Source organism: Mustelus asterias, unplaced genomic scaffold (assembly GCF_964213995.1).
Source record: "Mustelus asterias unplaced genomic scaffold, sMusAst1.hap1.1 HAP1_SCAFFOLD_76, whole genome shotgun sequence".
NCBI lineage: Eukaryota > Metazoa > Chordata > Chondrichthyes > Carcharhiniformes > Triakidae > Mustelus > Mustelus asterias.
This window is the reverse complement of record NW_027590135.1, coordinates 1,555,330-1,575,880: the sequence shown is the minus strand read 5'-3', so window position 1 is coordinate 1,575,880 and position 20,551 is coordinate 1,555,330. Positions and strand designations below refer to the sequence as shown.

At 44.3% G+C, this 20,551-nt stretch overlaps 2 non-coding genes across 2 annotated transcripts; one reads left to right on the top strand and one right to left on the bottom strand.

Moving 5' to 3' along the window:
* Positions 1-8,128: 8,128 nt before the first annotated feature.
* On the bottom strand, positions 8,129-8,211 carry trnal-gag (transfer RNA leucine (anticodon GAG)). The gene has a single exon. It is a non-coding gene; the product is annotated as a tRNA-Leu (tRNA).
* A 7,828-nt stretch (positions 8,212-16,039) lies between these two features.
* trnag-ucc (transfer RNA glycine (anticodon UCC)) lies at positions 16,040-16,111 on the top strand. Its single transcript has one exon. It is a non-coding gene; the product is annotated as a tRNA-Gly (tRNA).
* The last annotated feature ends 4,440 nt before the right edge of the window (positions 16,112-20,551 follow it).

Genomic DNA, 20,551 nt, shown 5'->3' with positions numbered 1-20,551 from the left:
TTGTCTACCCTCTGCACCGCGGTAATATGCTCCTTAACTAATATCGCTACTCCCCCACCTTTTTTAGCCCCTCCTCTGTCTCGCCTAAAACACTGATACCCCGGAATATTCAGCTGCCAGTCCTGTCCTTCTTTTAACCAAGTTTCCGTCACCGCAACCACATCCAAATTCCGCACAAGCATTAAGGCCCTAAGTTCGTCTGTTTTACCCGTTACACTCCTCGCATTGAAGCAGATGCACTCCAGACCTCCAGGCCCAGTCAGGTCCTCCTCCTCCAGAGTGCTCCTCTTCTTAGCTAGCCTTGCCCTGGCCCCCAGCTCGACCCCAGCCTCAGTATTTACTGACCTCCTGTTTTGTTCCCCACCCCCCTGCCACACTAGTTTAAATCCTGCCGAAACACTCGAGCAAAACTCCCAGCCAGGATATTTGCTCCCTTCCAGTTAAGGTGTAACCCATCCTTTCTGTACAGTTGCCATCCTGACTTGAAGATTTCCCAGTTATCTATGGAGGCTACCTCGCTGAATATGTTGAAAGCGCGGATGGATGGATTCCTGATCGGTAAGGGAATTAAGGGTTATGGGTATCAGGCGGGTAAGTGGTACTGATCCACGTCAGATCAGCCATGATCTTATTCAATGGCGGGGCAGGCTCGAGGGGCTAGATGGCCTACTCCTGCTCCTATTTCTTATGTTCTTATGTTCTTATGTTTGAAAGGAGTTTTCTCTTGTAAATATGTTTATAAATATATTTACCGCTGTGTAACTGTGCTCTCTGCTGGTCGAAGATGTTCACTGTTGTTGTGCAAAGTGTTTCACTGTTTTGTCCTGCTGTGCTCTATGATATAGAGGTTTACAACATGGAAACAGCCCCATCGGCCCAACTTGTCCATGCCGCCCAGTTTTTCACCACCGAGCTATTCCCAATCGCTCGTGTTTGCCCCATACCCTCCAGACCCACCTTACCCATGTAACTGTCTCAATTATTGTTGAGAGATGATTTCTGCTGTTGTGTAAGATGCTCCCCTGTTGTGTTTCCGGCTGTGGAAGTGTTTTTTTCTATTCTGTTCATATTGTCCCTGCTCTGCAAATGTGTTCCATGTTGTTTAAGAAGATTCTCCGTGAAGATGTTTCTGTCAGTAAATTGTTGCATGTTGTGTTAAGATGTTTCCCGATCGTTTGCTTTCTTGCATATAAAATTGATTCACTGCAGATCGAGGTTTTTTGGAGAAAAGAGAAGCCGATGTAAATACCTGTCTGCAGACTCCACGTAAAAATGGCAAGTCGTTTCATTGTCAGTAATAATAGGAATAGCAGAGGATGGTTGCGATCCATCGACCTCTGGGTGATGGACCCAGCACGCTTCCGCTGCGCCACTCTGCTCCGGTCAAGGCCATTTCTGCTGCCTATCAATATAGTCAGGCAGATTTTCGCTCCTGTATCATTTAATACACATTCCAGTGTCATGACGCTCAGCCACTGCATCAAACCGAGAATAAAACAGAGAAAAATACACAATAGCAGTAAGAGAGATTGTCTGGACACGTAACGACAGGTAAAGGTGATGGGAAACCGGCAAAGCACGGAATGTGAAAATCGATCTCTATTTCTAAAGGAATTTTCTGTTGCAAGTACATATTTGTAAATATATTTCCTGCTGTGTAACTCTGCTCTCTGTTGTTGAGAGGTGCTTTCTGCTGTTGTGTAAAATACTTCCCTGATGCTGTCAATATCTTTCCGGTTGTATAAATATGATCCTTCTTGTGTACTTTTTAAAAATGTTCTGTGAATATATGCCCTGCTTTGTAAACGTGTTCCGTGTTGTGTGAAAATATTCTCCCGTGAAGATGTTTTCTGTTCGGCAGAAAGATGATTAACTGGTTTCATGATTTTCCATATTGGGCTAAAATGTTGCACGTTGTGTTAAGATGTTCTCTATTCTTGTATAAAACTCTGGTTAAACTGCAACTGGATAGCGATCGCCCAATTTCGACTGCATTTTACGCTCTGTTAGTGAATGTGATTGGGGGATTCAGATTGGATCCAAACATGCACGTGAGTGAGATTTGTTCTGTATCTATCTGTCTCTGGTTGTAGTTGCGAGTGTTTATTTGTTTTATTCATTTCGAGAGGTGGGCATCACTGAAGAGGCCAGCATTCATTGCCAATCCCCAACTGACGTTAAGAATGTGATTGTTTACTGCTTTCTTGAACTGCTGCAGTCCATGAGGTGTCGGTACAGCCACAGTGCTGTTCGCCATACAGTCTTTCATGATTTTGCCACTCGGACAGCGAAAGAGCCGCGATGTATTTCCAAGTCAGGATGGTGAGTGGCTTGAGGGGGAGCTTGCAGTGCTGGTGTTCCCATGTATCTATTGCCGCTGTCCTTCGAGATGGTAAGAACATAAGAAATTGGTGCAGGAGTAGGCCATCTAGCCCCTCGAGCCTGCCCCGCCATTCAATAAGATCATGGCTGATCTGATAGTGGTTTAGTTCCACTTACCCGCCCGCTCGCCATAACCCTTAATTCTCTTATTGATCAGAAATCTATCTACCCGTGACTTAAACATATTTAACGAGGTAGCCTCCACTGCTTCAATGGGCAGAGGATTCCAGAGATTCACAACTCTCCGAGAGGAGAAGTTCCTCCTCAACTCTGTCCTAAACTGACTCCCCCTTATTTTGAGGCTGTGTCCTCAAGTTATTGTTTCCTTTCTAAGTGGAAAGAATGCCTCTGCCTCTACCCTGGTAGAGGTGGTGGGTTTGTGGGTGCAGTCCAAAAAGAGGAGATGAAAATATATTGCTCCCATTGCCAGAGGAGAGTAGGATGGCGTTTCATGTGCAGAGTGTTTAGGACCTGGGATGCACTGCCTGAGAGGGTGGCAGAGGCAGCATCAAATCAAGGCTGTCAAGGGGGAATGGGTTCAGCACCTGAAGTGAAAAGATTTCCAGGGTTATGATACAAGGACGGGAAAGGGATGAGCTGCGTTGTTCTTGTACAGACCAGCATAGAGACAAAGGGCCGAATGGTCTCCCTCTCTTTGTTGTATCCATCCTAAGGTTCGAGATGTATGAGTGTTGGACTCATTCTGTATCGCTCTGTCTCTGGTGCGACATATGTGTGTGGTATTCATTATGAATCTCTCTGAGAGACTTTGCAAATCTGTACACATTCTATCTGGAAGGTACATAATTGAAACAGGGCCTTTTGTTCTAATTTGTACATGATTCCACACGATCCTCTACTCAAAGTCTTCAACGTAACATCATCTGCTTGTCTCTGAAATTCATTCTCCATCGTCTCTTTACCGAGATTTTCCTTTCGTAAATCTGTGCGAGTCGACTCAACTGCTCCAGGTAATAGCAAATTCGAAGTTATACTGACTGCATTTAGAAGTACATTAATATTGATTTCTCTATGGAATGTAATGCCGATATCCAATCATTAACTCCTGTTTGATCTGTCTCTGCAACAGCGACAGTTAAGATGCATTTTTCCGCTCTACTGCAGTTCTGTATTGCGGCCAGTGGATGTCAGCACACTCTGGTAGACTGAAGTTCAGACATCAGAGAGGGACACAACAGACAAGAATTGTTCACATTATATTGAACCTGGACGGAGGAAATCTGTTGGCCATATCATTTTGAAATCTACCAGTACGCTGCTTCCCTCTGTATTCGTCATTTAAATCCTGATAAATGAGCAAGGCTATGCTTATAATTGAATGTATTAGTGCCGGTTGGCAATTTATTTGGAACCAAATGGCATTTAAATGCCATTTAGATTAGTTCGAATTTCATTAAGCAACAGTTTAATTATTAGTACAAACCTATTAAAGCATATTTTACAGAATGTTTTACATGTTTCTGATTGGGGATATTATATAGAGAGAAATTTGCTTTTCTTGATATATATTACTGACCTACATCTGGGTGCTTAGGTTTCGATCTCAAAATTTGTCAGTGGTGCAAAATTTGAAGATATTATGATTTTTACTGAGGAGGATATTAATAATCTGCAAGAAGATATAGACAGGCTGGTGGAATGGGCAGACACGTGACAGATGCAATGTAAATAATGTAAGGAAGTGTGAAGTGATGCATTTTGGTCCGAAGATCGAGGAGAGGTGATATAAAATAAAGGATACACCTTTACCCGTCCTAATCCCCATTGCACCTTTACCACGCCAAGATTCCACAGTCTATTCACCCATCACAGAACCCATTGAATATCCAGCCTGCAGTCTATATTGAACATTCTACATGCACATTCATCATTCAACATTTTCCACTCCCATTTTCCTCTGTACCTTCACGTTGCAACATCTCCCTGCTCCGTCTCACAAGCCAGCCAACGTCGCATCTCCACTCTGTCCATTGCCCATGCTAGGCTTATCCTGCGCAATTCGCATTGTGTTTCACTTTGCTCAGTTACAATGCCCAGATTGCAGACTGTTCCAACTTTTATATTCTCTATTAATAATAAATGAATAAATAGAATCATCCCTTGATGAAACACTGTCACCTTTTAGTGGGTGAATTTCATGAAGTGCTGTGTGTGGTTCCCTCCTTGATGCTTCTGTACAAATGTAGTCAAAGGAAAATTATCCAAATATATCTTCAATTCTCCTGCTCATTCACAAGGACATGAGCGGGTGATGGATACAGTTTCAATGGTAGCTTTAAAAGATAGAGAATGGATTTACAAATTTAAAATCCAAGGGAGAGATCAATGCCTGGAGTTGTTTTCAGGCTGTGGCGACCAGAATAACAATGCACATTTTCAATTTGAATTGTTCAAAATAATAGAATGGAATATCCATTGTGGATGAAAGGAAACTTTAAACTGTGCAACGGTGCTGTGCTTCAGAGACTTGTCATAGAGGTTTACAGCATGAAAACAGGCCCTTGGCCCAACTTGTCCATGCCGCTCTTTTTTCAAAACGCCGAAGCGAGTCCCAATTGCCCGCATTTGGCCCATATCCCTCTATACCCATCTTACCCATGTAACTCTCTAAATGCGTTTTAAAAGACACATTTGTACCCGCCTCTACTACTGCCTCTGGCAGCTTGTTCCAGACACTCACCACCCTCTGTGTGAAACAAATTGCCCCTCTGGACCCTTTTGTATCTCCCCCCTCTCACCTTACAGCAATGCCCTCTAATTTTAGATTCCCCTACCTTTGGGAAAATATATTGACTATCTAGCTGATCTATGCCCCTCATTACTTTACAGAACTCTATAAGTTCACCCCTCAGCCTTCGACAGTCCAGAGATAAAAGTGCCAGTCCATCGTGCCTCTCCTTCTCACTCAAACCATCAAGTCCTGATAGCATCCTAGTCATTTTTTTTGCACTCTTTCTAGTTTACTAATATCCTTTCTATAATAGGGTGACCAGAACTGTACACAGTATTCCAAATTTGGCCTTACCAATGTCTTGTACAACTTCACCAAGACGCCCCAACTCCTGAATTCAATGTTCTGACCAATGAAACCAAGCATGCCGAATGCCTTCTTCACCACTCTGTCCACCTGTGACTCCACTTTCCAGGAGATATGAACCTGTACCCCAAGATCTCTGTTACAGGAATCTCCATTAATCCATCACCGGCTGAGCATATCCAGCATTTTCGGTTTTTGATTCTGGTTTCCAGCTTCCAGCTTTGCGTTGTGTTCGGTGCAGGTGTTTAACTGGAACAGGGAACAGATTCTGATCAGCGCTGTGAAAGACAGAGTAGAATGTGCCCCCGACTATCAAGCTTGTGAGATTACACTCCAAGCTGTACACGAGAATAAGGAAGAGAAAGAGGGAGGATCATTCTGTGATGGACAGATTTCATGTACAAAGGACAAAATGGTCTGCATTCCCACAGCTGTTTTAACAGACATAAGATGTAGCATCATGACTTGCAATCAATAAAGTCCCTCTTAACAATTTCTTGACTTTTTAACGATGAGATTGTTGAACTTTCCAATAGTTTCCACATTGTCAAAAATCCATATATGGACAAGTAGAGCAAACTTCCAGCATGTGGCTCTGTGGCGCGATGGGTAGCGCGTTAGACATCTAAATAATGGCAAGTCAGCTCTTCAAAGGTTCTGGGTTTCAGTCCCACCAGAATCAGACTTTGGATCAGATAAGTAGAAAGCAGGTTGCTGCTCCGTTCATGTGATTCATCTTCGGCACGGACATTTCCTGCTCTGCCATCTCTCCACGCTGCTTCTGTTTATTGGCTCCCAGGGAAACCACTGACTGAAAAATAAATCGCAAACGCCAGGGGCTTTCTTAAAGTTTGACCCGACGTTCGCTGGCTGGATTAGAAACAGTAGCATCTTTTTCAATTAGATATTTCGCTTCTTTTGAAGATCACGAAGACTAAACAACACACACGTGCAACAACAACAACAACTTATAAATAACTACAATCAATACATAAGTATCAGTGCCCTGCAAACTGGTGGTGTTAGTCTGATGTGTCTGCTGCGCTTGTCCTTCTAGGCTGTCGTGGTCGTGGGTTTGGAAGGTGCTGGCAAAGGAGCCTTGCTTTGTTGCTGCAGTGCATCTTGTAGATGGCGCCAACTGCTGCCATTTTGTGTGGGTAGTGGAGGGAGTGAAGCTTTATGCATGGGAAGCGAATGAAGTGGGATGCTTTGTCCTGGATGGTGCCTAGTTTTTGCAGTGCCGTTCAAACTGCATTCATCCAGGCAAGTTATCTCAGGAAACCAAGTGCTCCGCTTTCCTCCCACTGTCCAAAGATGAGCAGGTTGGGTCGATTTGGCCATGCTAGATTGCCCCTTGGTCCCCAAGGTGTTTGTATAGGTAGATTAGTGGAGTGGATGCGTGGCGCTGCGGGAATAGGTCCTGTATGCGATTCTCTGTCTGAGAGTCGGTACAGACTCGATGGGCAGAATGGTCCCCTTCACCACTGTCGGGATGGTGTGATTCTCATGCGATTTGACTCTGTTCGAAATTCCCTGAGAAAACAATGGAACGCTATATTTGTAGAACTTGGAGAATTGGATTTATTGCAAATTTAATGTTTTTTTACTGCAAGATGATGAAAGTACCTGGATCACGTCAATAAATAGTCACGACATTTGTGGAGACTCTCGAACTATGTTTTTTTTAATCGTTGTCGATTATCCACTGTGAAGGGAAAGACAACATTGACAAGCAAGAAATGGATATTGCGACTTACGCAGTTGCAAAGTTCACTGGAAAGGAATCCGAGGATCTGAATCCAGAATCTTCTAGTTTACTAAATCGGTGCTTTAACCAACTAAGCCCCAGAGCCTGATACCGCTCTTCGTGGGTACAGCAGAATGCTGGAAATACATTCCAGATCTGGTGGTATTAGTGAAAAAAGAGATATTACCAGATCTGTAACGCATGTATGAAAATAGAGATAGTTCACATTTCAGATGCAGACCTTTCACGGGAATGACCGGTTCTCTCTCCACAGATGCTATGGGATCTCGGATAGATTCATGAAAGAAAAATAACTGAGTCCCACAGTGGCCCAACGAGACTGCACCGATTTCCCCGTAAACCTTTCAAATCCGCCTTTCCCCGACACCCGCCCACCAATGTCTCAGGGGAGGTGCTCCTTAGGAATTCACAAAAGTAAGCACATCAGAGGGAATCACACAAATCACTCAGTGAAACACTTCTACTAAACATTGAGAGGTTTCTCGTGAGCTTGGTTCCACTGACTGTTTTCAGACACACATCTGGTATAAAAGTAGCCGTGTTCAGGATCTGATTCACACACAGTTTTCTGCTCTGAAGGCAGATGTGCTCCTTCTGTGGCACGAGGTGATTTTTAAAAAGTACTTTATTCATACGGGTTATGTGTGCCGCTGGCGCGAGAAGCAATTATTTTCCAAATTAATTGGCGATGATTTCATTCTGGTGCCGCTGCAGTCCATGTGGTATATGTGGATGCACACTCCTGTTCGGGAGTGAGTTCCAAGATTGTGAGCCAGCCAGGGGAACGGTGAGACATTTCCAAGTCAGGATGAAGTGTGTCTCGGAGTGGAACTGACAGGTGGTCGTTGTTTCTGCTGCCCTTGTGCTGCCAGGTGAGAAATTTATTGGGTTTGGATGCAGCCTCGCGAACGAAAAACCACTGTCATGAGTGGGATTTGAACCCACACCTTCAAAAGACACTGCGACCTCAACGCAGCGCCTTAGACCGCTCGGCCACCCTGACTAAAGTGTCAAAGTGTAAAATTTCTGGACAAGTCGATCTGAATTCCACCTTTATTGCCATTACATTTATAACTCGATGTATTTTTCCATTTTTGACCCCCAACCAGCGTCCTGTATCTGAGTCCCATCCTTTCCCAAGCCGCCGGGGGCTGAGGAGCTTCTCATTGCTGCATTGTGCTGTTTGCTCAAATCAACAAAGACTCAATTCCCGCCCGACCTGTTCCTAACACGAAGGTGTTGAGAGTGTCAGATCTGAGCAACGTGAAGTATCCAATAGGAGAGTTACATCCTGGCGACAGGAATATCTCTCCACAGCTGCTTTCGGAGCTGCTGAATATTTCCAGCATTTCCTCTTTCTGATTTTGTCCCTCCATTACAGGAGTTCATTTACTGACAACCCAAAACTTGTCTCGAGGGCGCAGGTCCAGACATACCTTTTCTGTGATCTTCACACAGATAAGTTCACTCTTCATTTTCCAACACACAAGCTTTAAAATCGGCTGCTTCCACACTCAGCACCCTGCGGCATTGCCTTCAACCCTCACCCCACCCTCCACCCGACCACCAGGGCCTCAGAAGTACAAATGCTTCTTGGGAATTCACAAAAGCAAGGGGATCACAGTGTTTGTGAGGGAATATAAAAGGTTAATCCACACTCACAAACGGACTGATTATGTGAGAATCTATCTCTCTCTCACGCACGCACGCATGTACACACACACACACACACACACACACAGACCACCACCACCACCAAGGCAAATGGTGAAATTTCATCAATTCAGAACATCTGGAATTAAAAGTCTAACGACCATGAATCGATTGTCAAATGGAAGACAACTGCTTCACTAATGTCCTTTATGGAATGAATATTTTAACTGCTTTGGACCTAAATGTGGCCCCCGACCCACAGCAACTTTGGTGAGTCTGAGCTGCCCTCTGAGGTGACCTATCAAGCCGCTCAGTTCAAGGGCAATTTAGGATGGGCAATAATGCGGGCCCAGCCAGCGACGCCCAAATCCCAGGAACGAATAAATAAAATAAATCGGTGAGTCAAAATGAGGGGATACAGAAACTCAGTTGCAGTACCAAAGGTTGACAGAGACAGAATTAATTGAGAAACCATGTTTCAGTTCCGGAAGCTGACAGTCAGAACAAGTCACTTCTCCACGCACAGTTTAACTGATCGAATCAGAAAGATCCCAAATTCATTGAGCAGCAGATAATGCAAAACACAATCTGATTACAAACAGATGCACCAGAAAAAGCATTCCTTCTGGTTGCATCACAGCTTGGTGCGGCTCCTGCTCTGTCCAGGACCGCAGAAAATCTACAAAGTCTCGTAAACAAAGCCAGTTCATCACGCAAACCAGTCTGCCATCCATTGACACGTCGCGTTGCCTTGGAAAAGCAGCTAGTTTAATAGAACAGAATAGAAACCCTACAGTGCAGAAGGAGGCCATTCGGCCCATCGAGTCTGCACCGACCACAATCCCACCCAGGCCCTACCCCCTCATATTTTACCCGCTAATCCCTCTAACCTACACATCCCAGGACTCTAAGGGGCAATTTTTAACCTGGCCAATCAACCTATCCCGCACATCTTTGGACTGTGGGAGGAAACCGGAGCACCCGGAGGAAACCCACGCAGACACGAGGAGAATGTGCAAGCTCCACACAGACAGTGACCCGAGCCGGGAATCGAACTCAGGACCCTGGAGCTGTGAAGCAGCAGTGCTAACCACTGTGCTACCATGCCGCCCGTAATGAAGCAGCCACACCCCGTGGACAGGCTACCTCCCACCGGCTTCTGTGGAGAACTGGATACAAAAATCTGACGGCAGGCACGAACCAAGTGAAGAACAGCTTCTTCCCTATTGCCATCACAATTTTGATTGGACCATCTCGTATTAATTTGATCTTTCTCTCCATGTTGCTGTGACTGTAACTCGACATTGTGCGCTCTCTCCTTTCCTTTGCTATGTATGGTATGCTTTGTCTGCGTAGCATGTAAGAAACAATACTTCTCACTGTGTACTAATGCATGTGACAAGAATAAATCAAATCAAAGAAAATCAAAGAATATGACACAGATATCAAGGTAAAGTCGTCGTAGTTGCAAATGACCACAGACTGCTTTCTACCTCAAAAGGGAGAGCTTTCTGGTGGCGATTTAGCCCAAGGGTTACCACACCTCAGGCGACAGGTAGTGCTTGGAATATCTAATCTGCGATCTAATAGGACATCTGGATTCTCTTTGCCGAAAATTTGTATCAAATTCCTGATGTTGTTTTTAAATCCGGGGATAATATACGGCTGTTACAAACTGCCCTGCCACCTTCAATGATTTGTACACAGGTCCATATATTTCCCGCTGTTCCTGCATCCCCTTTTGGAATTATATCCTTTATTTTGTATTGTCTCTTTGCGTTCTTCCCAACAAAATGAATCACTTAAGTCTTCATCAGCCACATGTCCTCCCATTCCACTAAGCTGTCTGTGTCCTTTCGGAGTTCGACTGGAATTCCTGTAGCTCTTTTCAGAACCAAAGGACGTCCCAAATCATTTCACTGATAATAAAGGATTTTTGAAATATAGTAATTGTCCAATTGCTGAACTTTTGAACTGTCTGTTCGATACGTCAGAAATTCCCATATGGGAATGGGAATAAATGTACCAGGTGTGGCTCTGTGGCGCAACGGATAGTGTGTTGGATTTCTCGTCATTGTCTGGCGAGACAGTCAAAGGTAAACTTTGAAAATATCACCTGTTAATAAACTGGTTAGTTAGATGCTGGTTATAGTTGCGATGGCCAAGTTGTTAAGGCGTTTGATTTAAAATCTAATGTGGTTCACCGCGCAGGTTCAAGCCCCCAGGGGTTCGAGTGTGTATGAAACTGTACATTTTCTTTAATCGCCTCCAGAGGGCTGATCACTGACTGAAACACTGATCGCCATTCCTATTGGATTTTGTGAAGATATTGACGAAATATTGAGCGAACAGATGGCAAAGAAGACGATAACAATGTCTGTTTGATTTCTGTATTTTGGGAGCCCATCGTGGCTCTGGGAAGAGAAAGGGGTGAGGTCAGAGGTGCGGGAGATGAATAGGGCACGGTTTAGCGCCCAGCCAAACACCGAGGGTCGTGGTGGAGGCACCTTGGTTTCAGGAAGTTGGAGTCCATGTCAGGAGCGCCGATTTGGAAAGAGGCATCAGGGGAACAGTTCCGACTGAGGTGAACAATCTAGGAGAGTGGGGATGGCGTCCTTACAGGGAGCGGGGTATGAGGATCTGTACTCGGCGTGTGATTCGGTGGGGCTTTAATTACTGGTGGTCAGTCTATCTAGAATTGGAGGCAGACAGGTCAAGGAAGGGGAGGGAAGTGTCGCATTTGGACCATGCGAAAATGCGAGGGTAGAAAATGGAAGCAAAATAGCAATTTGTTCCAGGCGCAGATGAGAGCAGGAAGCAGCACCGATACAGTCATCGATGTAATGGAAAAAGAGTTGGGGGGTGGGTTGAGCGGGTGGCGGGGGTTGGGGGGGGGGGTTGCGGGGGGGCGGTGGGGGGTGGGGGCGTTGGCGGTGGCTGAACAGGACTGGAGTAAGAAATATTCCACATGCTCCACAAAACTCACTCACTTTCAGGCGCGTAACCGGAGCCTAACGGTGCCTTTTTGTTTCCAACCCAGTCACTTTGTACAGAAATCTGATGGAAACTCCTCAAAACCGAGCCTGTGAACTGAAATCCACTATTTCTTTCAGAAATTGCAGCGAGCTGTCTCAGAATTACTTCCCTTGTAACTTTGTCCATTTAATTCTCACTTATCTTAGAATTTTTGATCCGAACAATTCCACAATATCTGTTTGATCTGGATAAATTATTGATGTTCCCAACTCGAACAAAATGCTTTGTTATCAATCGGCCAATGGGAATTCTGTGGAGGGAATTCTAATGTCCTCAGGAAGAGGTTTAATAATGAGCTGAATGAACTGTTTTTGTTTACAGGGATGAAAGGTTATGTCACTGGGCTGGCAATCCGGAAGTCCGGATTAATATTTGGGGACACGGAGTATATCCCGCCACTGCAGCTGGTGAAATTCAAAATCACGGATTGAATACATAGAAACATGGATAGAAAACAGAAACAGGAGTTGGCCATTCTCCCCAAATAAAGCTGGAATTGAATGCAAGCTTCAGAAATGGCGGCCTTAAAATTTCCGTCGATTGTTTTCCAGAGACAACATCACAGAACAACAGAGAACATGTCACACAACAGGACACGCCTTTACAGAACCGAGAAAACTTCTGCTCAAGATGGATCATATTTACACAACCGGGAACACATTTACACGACAGGGAAGAATTTGACAAAACCACAGGGAAGAATTTGACAAAACTACAGTGAAGATCTGTCAACGACAGAGTCACAGTTCCACAACAGGGAGAACAGTTACACAGCACAGAACATTTCAAAACAGGGCCCAGCTTTGTGTAACAGAAAACAGCTTTTCATAATTAATCATGTTTTCCATCTCAGTATCTTGCCGGTTTGCTCGGCACCTTTTCTGTCTGTCATTGTGTGTGTATCCTGATAGTCTCTTACTGCTTTTCTGTGTGTCTTTCTCTATCTGTTATACTCGAGGTGATGTGATGTGTTATTCTCCAGCTGGGGTGTGCTTCCCACCACGGAGGTTGTTGTTTTCAATCAATAGTTGTCGGACAGCCGCGCAACAGTAATAGGCAGGAAGCGATTATGTTTCGGAACAGAGTGTCGCAGCGGAAGCGGCCCGTAACCCAGAGGTGGATGGATCGAAACCACCCTTTGCTATCGTGTTTTCACTCGCATCAAAAAGGCATATTCGGCTGCTGTCCAACAGCAAATCTGGATTTTCTCGGCAGCAAATTTGCTTCGTCATGTTGATTTGTGTTACTGTGGGTGGCACAGCGCATTTGTACCAGGTTTAGCTGAATTGGCTGTACAGCAGATTCAGCCAACAGCTCCCGATCAGTTCCCGTATCGGTTGAGATTATTGATACAGGCCCCGCCTTCTCAGCCTTGCTCCCCGCCTGAGGTGTGAATCCTCCGGTGAAATCACCAGAAGTCAGCTCTCCCCTGAGATGTCCGCTGAATCATCTCGAACCATGGACGTTGCTTTAAATTTACAAACAGCAAAACTATGACCTGCTCGTGGAAACCGGAGGTATCCCTAAAATATCATTTCATCATAATTTTGAAATGTATCATTTCGCGAACATTTGCAAACAATCAACTTTCCCCTGATGCAGAATCCAAAGACCAACTGCAAAGCCCTCCAGGAGCCTGACGTGAATTGAACACGCAACCTTCTGACCTGGAGGGACCTGAGAAATTAACTGTCTCCCTCTTTACTTTCGATGGATTTACATCGAACGGAAGAGTAAGAACGAACAGAGATTAACGAGAGAGCAGGAACACAACATTGGCCTGCGGGAGAAATGTATTCTTGTTACGGGTGTTATGAACACGAGCTGTTTTGGGGGAACGTGTACGCAAACGCGTGATGAGATGGCTGGGTGGTTAAGGCGATGGACTGCTAATTCATTGTGCTTTGCGCGCGTGGGTTCGAATCTCATCCTCGTCTTGGATGCATTTTCTCCGTCTTCGTGTTGAACCACTGATTAAGGGTGAAATGATGACTTATTTTGAGGTTTCCGAACAAACGTGTAGTTTATGTATGAGGGGTGAATAATCCAGCACCATTCCATATTCCTCATCCAAAGGAGAAACTCCAGCTGGCAATCGATTCAAATCATGACACCAGCTCTGGGCAAGAGTTTGCCACCATGAGAACATGTGGTTTCAGAAGCTCCGAAGCAGACTCCAATTTCATTTGAGTCACCAGTGGCGATTTTGTCTTTCCAGAATCGCACGTTCCGCCATGAAAATTAGTGCCGGGTTCGGTGGAATGGTCATGTTCAATTGCCCCTTACTGTCATGAGCATTAGCATGTCAAATACGTGGGGTTACGGGCCTGCATGGGATTGCTGATGGCGCCGGCTCGATGAGCCGAATGGCCTCCTTCTGTGCTTTCGGGATTCTATGAAGTTCAGGGCGACAGTTTCACTTCTCTGAGAATATTCCTAACTGTTGTCGGATAAGATTAAAACTTCTAACCAGTCAATGCTTGTTTGAGAACTGACAAGGAATAGGGCTGACATTGAACAGGTTCATATTGAATTAGTTACAGCAAATTCATTATTTAAGAGGTGTTGGGATAATGCTTTCAAAGAGACTGTCATAGTTCCTTTTTTTTGTTCAGTAATATTGTTAATCTACTTGGAGCGGGTGCAGTTTGTCAACATCTGTGCCTCTTGCTTGGCCACCTCTGCGGGCAACAGCAGCTCCATTCCTGTCCAGATGTGTGGACACAAACGGCAAATCTCAATTATTGTTCACTGCCGCCATCTCCTCGCTGAACGCGAGTTGTGCAACAAGGAAACGATTCGTTCAGAAGCTTTTTGCATTGGAGTGAAATAGCATCAACATGGTTCTTACCGATTAAAGTGATTACAAAATATGATATTAATCAAATTCTATGTCCCAGAGATCTGCTTTCTGACGGGCGGACCCTGCTGATTCCGATCTATCGGCAAAGGTAATGTTCCCATAGCTGGAATGTCTGTTATAGTATGCCCTAATCTCTGATTTCCATGCTGCTTCATTACATGTGTATTCGTTCCACAAACACAGAGAGGGGTGGAAGAGTCAAGTGAGCGATGGTGACTGTGCGAGCATTTGATCAAGGTTCCTGGCCATCACAGCGGTGACGTATTTAATTAGCTATCGCAGGTCAGAACAAAACAGAATAGAGCACCTCAAATGAAATTCACTGAAGATTCTCACTATTCATGAGTTATTAATGGAAATATTTCTTCAATTTGCTTCGAGTGTAAACTTTCTTGCAATGGAAGAATAGGCCTCAAAGCTAATCAATGAGTTCTCAGTCAGAAACAACAGTGAAAAGGGGGGTTAAACAGTGCAGAAAAACGCGACAGCCAAGATCAGTTTACAAATTGTGTTTTGGACACACCTTCGTTCGCAACGAAAGAACTTCCGTAATTATAACTAATGAAAAGAACAGCCACTTCAGCAGAGCAAGCGATGGTGTTGTAGTGGTGAGGATGGCTGCTTTCAAAGCAGTCGGCCCGGATTCGTTTCCCGGCCATTGCAGTGATCAGTTATTTAGGCCCTTATCCACGGCCTCTTGCGTTTCAAATCATGTGGTGAAAAACAGTTCAAACGCAGAATTTGCCGGTAATGAAACAAAAAGGACTACCCGTTTAAATATTATTTATTTGGACGGAAAATTCAGCTTCAAATTCTTTCTACAGAAACAAATATTGAAACATCGGAAGAAGTCTCTCTGTTTATGAATGATTTCTCAGTCGGAGACAAAGATATAAAGTAAAGGGAACCGAACACAGTTGACCTCCATGACTGTGATCTCAATAATCCGGATGAAGTCAATATGAACGTTACTGAGGTGGTTGCATCGACTGGCCAATAAGCAGCTACGTTTTCTTGGCGGTTAAGGCGTTAGACTTGGAATCTAAATTTGCTTTGATTGGAGACTTTTTTTAACTGAAGGAACAGTCCTCAAAACTATTCAATGAGTTCCCAGGCAGGTTCAATGTTAAAAAGTAGGCTTAAACTGTCCAAATAACGAGAGTAAACAATTTCAGTTTCCAAAATGTGCGTCAGGACCACCTGGTGTCTGAGGAAATCGGCAGCTAAGGTAGTTCTGTAATTATAACAAATGTAAGTAACGAACGGTCAAATATAGTGAGCGATGGTGGTATAGTGGTGAGCATAGCTGCCTTCCAAGCAGTCGACCCGGGTTCAATTCCCGGCCATCGCACTGGTGATGTAGTTGCGAGCGACTTTATTTTGTGTTTCAAGGCATGTGCACAAAATCTAATTCGAACGCAGCAATCGCCCATAAATACGCTTCCCGTTTTAATTTTATTTATTTCGGACGGAGAATTCGGTTTCAATTTCTTTATCCTGAAAACAATATTGAAATAGAAGAATAATTGAACAAATGAATTCTCAGTCAAACATAAGGACACCAAATAAAAATGGAGGAACACATGTCAGCTCACACACTGTTCACTGCACAATCCTGGTGCTTGATGAAGTTAACATGAACATTGCTGAGGTGATTACATCATTTTGAGAGATAAGCAGCAGTGCTGGCCGAGTGGTTAAGGCGTTGGACTCAAAACCATCGTTTCCTCGCGAAGGTTCAAACTCTGTGAGCAATGAGCGAGATTGGAAATGTTTAATTGGCTTCTCCAGGGCAGCCCGTGATATTGAATTGTAATTTACTGTGGGCTCTTTCTATCAAAACCGGGAACAGTGCTGGCATCGACAATATGGGCCGAATGGTTCTGTGCTGTAACTTCCATGAGAAAAATCATGACTTGAGAAGAAAGAAAAAGAGCAGCACAAGGCCAAAACAAGGTCTTATTTCAGAGAAAGATTCTTGTGTAATGACACACAGGACATAAGAAATACACTTCATCAGAATACATTGAATGAATGAGATTTTCAAAATGCTGCTTAGATGATAAAATATCGTGTTCATTCAAAACATGCTGCAAACTGGTCATCACTGGGCGTTCGTTATTCCTGCTTAAAACAGTTTGGCAATGGAACGAACATGTGGAATATAAGGAAGATTAACCATATTGGAACGTTAGTAAAAGAGAATTATAGACAATCATAAGACATCAGGAAATTTCATGTCAGAATTAATTTCAAAACGTCTATGGATTAAGTGGTCACTCAGCCTTGGACTCCAAACACAAGCGATAAAGTCATGGAATATATTCAGATGTTAGAGAATTCAGCAACCAAATCGATGTTGCTTTAAAATCGCCCAATGATTTCTCGCAGATCGAACCGAGCAGGGCAGATCATTGAGAAAGCAATTGTTGCCATGCTTACGCATACGATATATTTCTGGTACAAAATGATATCCGAGAGTATGTGGAAAATGTGTGTGAGAGTCAGAACTGGGTCCGAAATGAAACCAGTGGTGGCGGCACAGAGCAGCTTAAAGGAAGAGAGCGGACGGAGCAGAGACAAGCTGTTGTCAGCTTCCGGATCCTCCAGCAGTGTTTTTCTCTCTCCTCACAAACTCTCCCACTGCAATTAAAATTAGACAATCTAGATTATCAGACTGACTTATTTCTGTAACTGAAATCCGAACGTTTCCTGTCGTGAAAACTCCATCTGAATTCAAGGCAGCAATTCCCATTTCAACCCGTTTCTTTGCGGCATTGATCGCGCTCTGTCAGTTCAGCGCTGACTTCGTCTTCGTTTGTCGACTGAAACCTTAAAATCGACCAAAACCTTCCCTTAAATTCTCTCTTCAGGTCTGAGCAGCGCGATCCAATGACAAGAGAATCTTGTGATTGGACACAAGAAGGACTGGGAAATCAGGCGCTGAGAGCGGACACACAAACACAGTAACATTAGTCTAACCCAGCCGCCCCTTTTGCACACTCTCGCTGACATCTCTGCACATTGACATTTCAAACTGTGTCTCAGATTGACAGCTCCGAGGACAGGCTTTCCTCTCCTCTTGCTCTGTGCTGTGGATTCGTGGAGAATAATTGGAGTTTCCCAGCTCAGTAACTATTAAAGCCTCTGAGGCCGGCGATGCTTACAGTCCCTGTTCCCCACATTCGGGGGGCTGCAACCAATCAGAGATGTGCCTGGATTAGCCCAGAACTGGTTGAAATTATGATCTTGTTCACATGCTGAATTCTATTTGATGAAATGAAGATACAGATGGTGTGCACTCAGTCATTAACCAACAAGATCCCCCCTCCATATACAGTTAACGAGTGGGGGTGGAGGGATAGAAATGGATAGAGTGAGTTCGGGCGATGATACACAGATGGCCAGACAATGTCTCAGTGGCTGAAATCCTTGCAAATTCCGGCTTTATCCAGAAAGATTCTCTTGCAGATTCAGAAGCTGCAGTTTTGCTTCATAAATGGAAGCCATGATGTGGAAATGCCGGCTTTGGACTGGGGTAAACACAGTAAGAAGGAAGCCACCAAAGAAATCTGTTGGACTTTAACCTGGTGTTGTGAGACTTCTTACTTCTCAATGGGTAAAAAGACAGTTTAGTTCAAGTAAAATCACAAATGGAAGGGTTGAGTGTGGTGGAAATAACCTTTTGAGGTGTGTCTATTTCAATGCCAGGCGTATTGTGGGGAAGGCATATGAGCTGAAGGCGTGGATAGACACATGGAAATATGACATTATAGCCATTCGTGAAACTTGGCTACAGGAGGGACAGGACTGGAAGCTGAATGTTCCGTGGTTCCAACGTTTCAGGCGGGATAGAGGCAGAGGGATAAAAGGTGGGGGGATGGCATTGTTGGTCAGGGAAAATGTTACAGCGGTACTCAGGCAGGATAAATTAGGGAGCTTGTCTTCAGAGGCCCTATGGGTGGAGCTGAGAAACAGGAAAGGTATGACCACATTAATGTGGTTCTATTATAGACCACACAATAGTCAGCGAGAATTGGAGGAGCAAATCAGCAGAGAGATCGCTGACAACTGCAAGAAACACAAAGCTGTGATAGTAGGGGATTTTAATTTTCCACATATACATTGGGACTCGCATACTGTTAAAGGTTTAAACGGGGTAGAGTTTGTAAAATGTGTTCAGGAGTATTTTCTGCATCATTATATAGAGGTGCCAACTCGAGAGGATGCGATATTGGATCTCCTTTTGGGAAATGAGTTAGGGCAGGTGATGGATGTGAGTGTGAGGGAACACTTTGGATCCAGTGATCATAATGCCATTAGTTTCAACCTGATCATGGATAAGGATAGATCTGGTCTTCGGGTTGAAGCTGTGAACTGGAAAAAGATCAAATTTGATGAAATGAGAAGGGATCTGGGAAGTGTGGATTGGCACAGGTTGTTCTCTGGTAAGGATGTAAATGGAAAGTGGGAGGCCATCAAAGGAGAAATTTTGAGAGTGCAGAGTTTGTATGTTCCTGTCAGGATGAAAGGCAAAGTAAATAGGAATAAGGAACCTTGGTTCTCGAGGGAGATTGTAACACTGATTAAGAGGAAGAGAGAGTTGTATGAAATGTACAGGCAGCAAGGAACAGATCAGATGCTCGAGGAGTATAAAAAGTGCAAGAAGCTATTTAACAGGGAAATCAGGAGGGCTAAAAGCAGACATGAGGTTGCTTTGGCAGACAGAGTGAAGGAAAATCCAAAGAGCTGTTGTAGGTATGTTAGGAGCAAAACGATAGTGAGGGATAAAATTGGTCCTCTTGAAGACCAGAGTGGTAGACTGTGTATGGAACCACAAGAGATGGGGGATATACTAAATGGTTTTTTTGCATCCGTATTTACTGAGGAGACGGGCATGGAGTCTACGGAAATAGGACAAACAGGTAGGGAGGTCATGGAATCTTTACAGATTAAAGGGGAGGAGGTGCTTGCTGTCTTGAGGCAAATCAGAGTGGATAAATCCCCAGGACCGGACAGGGTACTCCCACGGACCTTGAGGGAAGTTAGTGTTGAACTTGCAGGGACCCTGGCACACATATTTAAAACGTCAGTATTCACGGGGGAGGTGCCGGATGATTGGAGGGTGGCTCATGTTGTTCCGTTGTTTAAAAAAGCTTCCAAAAGAAACCCGGGAAATTATCGGCCAGTAAGTTTGACGTCGGTGGTGGGCAAGTTATTGGAAGCAGTGATAAGGGATAGGATCTACAAATATTTGGATAGACAGGGACTTATTAGGGAGAGTCAACGTGGCTTTGTGCGTGGTAGGTCATGTTTGACCAATCTATTAGAGTTTTTCGAGGAGGTTACCAGGAAAGTGGATGAAGGGAAGGCGGTGGATGTTGTCGACCTGGATTTCAGCAAGGCCTTTGATAAGGTCCCGCATGTGATGGTTAGTTAGGAAGGTTCAGTCGCTGGGTATACATTGGGAGGTAGTAAATTGGATTAGACACTGGCTCAATGGAATAGCCAGAGAGTAGTTGTGGAGGATTGCTTCTCTAAGTGGAGGCCTGTGACTAGTGGTGTGCCGCAGGGATCGGTGTTGGGTCCATTGTTGTTTGTCATCTATATCAATGATCTGGATGATAATGTGGTAAATTGGATCAGCAAGTTTGCTGATGATACAAAGATTGGAGGTGTAGTGGACAGTGAGGAAGGTTTTCAAAGCTTGCAGAGGGATTTGGACCAACTAGAAAAATGGCAAATGGAATTTAACGCAGACAAGTGTGAGATATTGCACTTTGGAAGGACA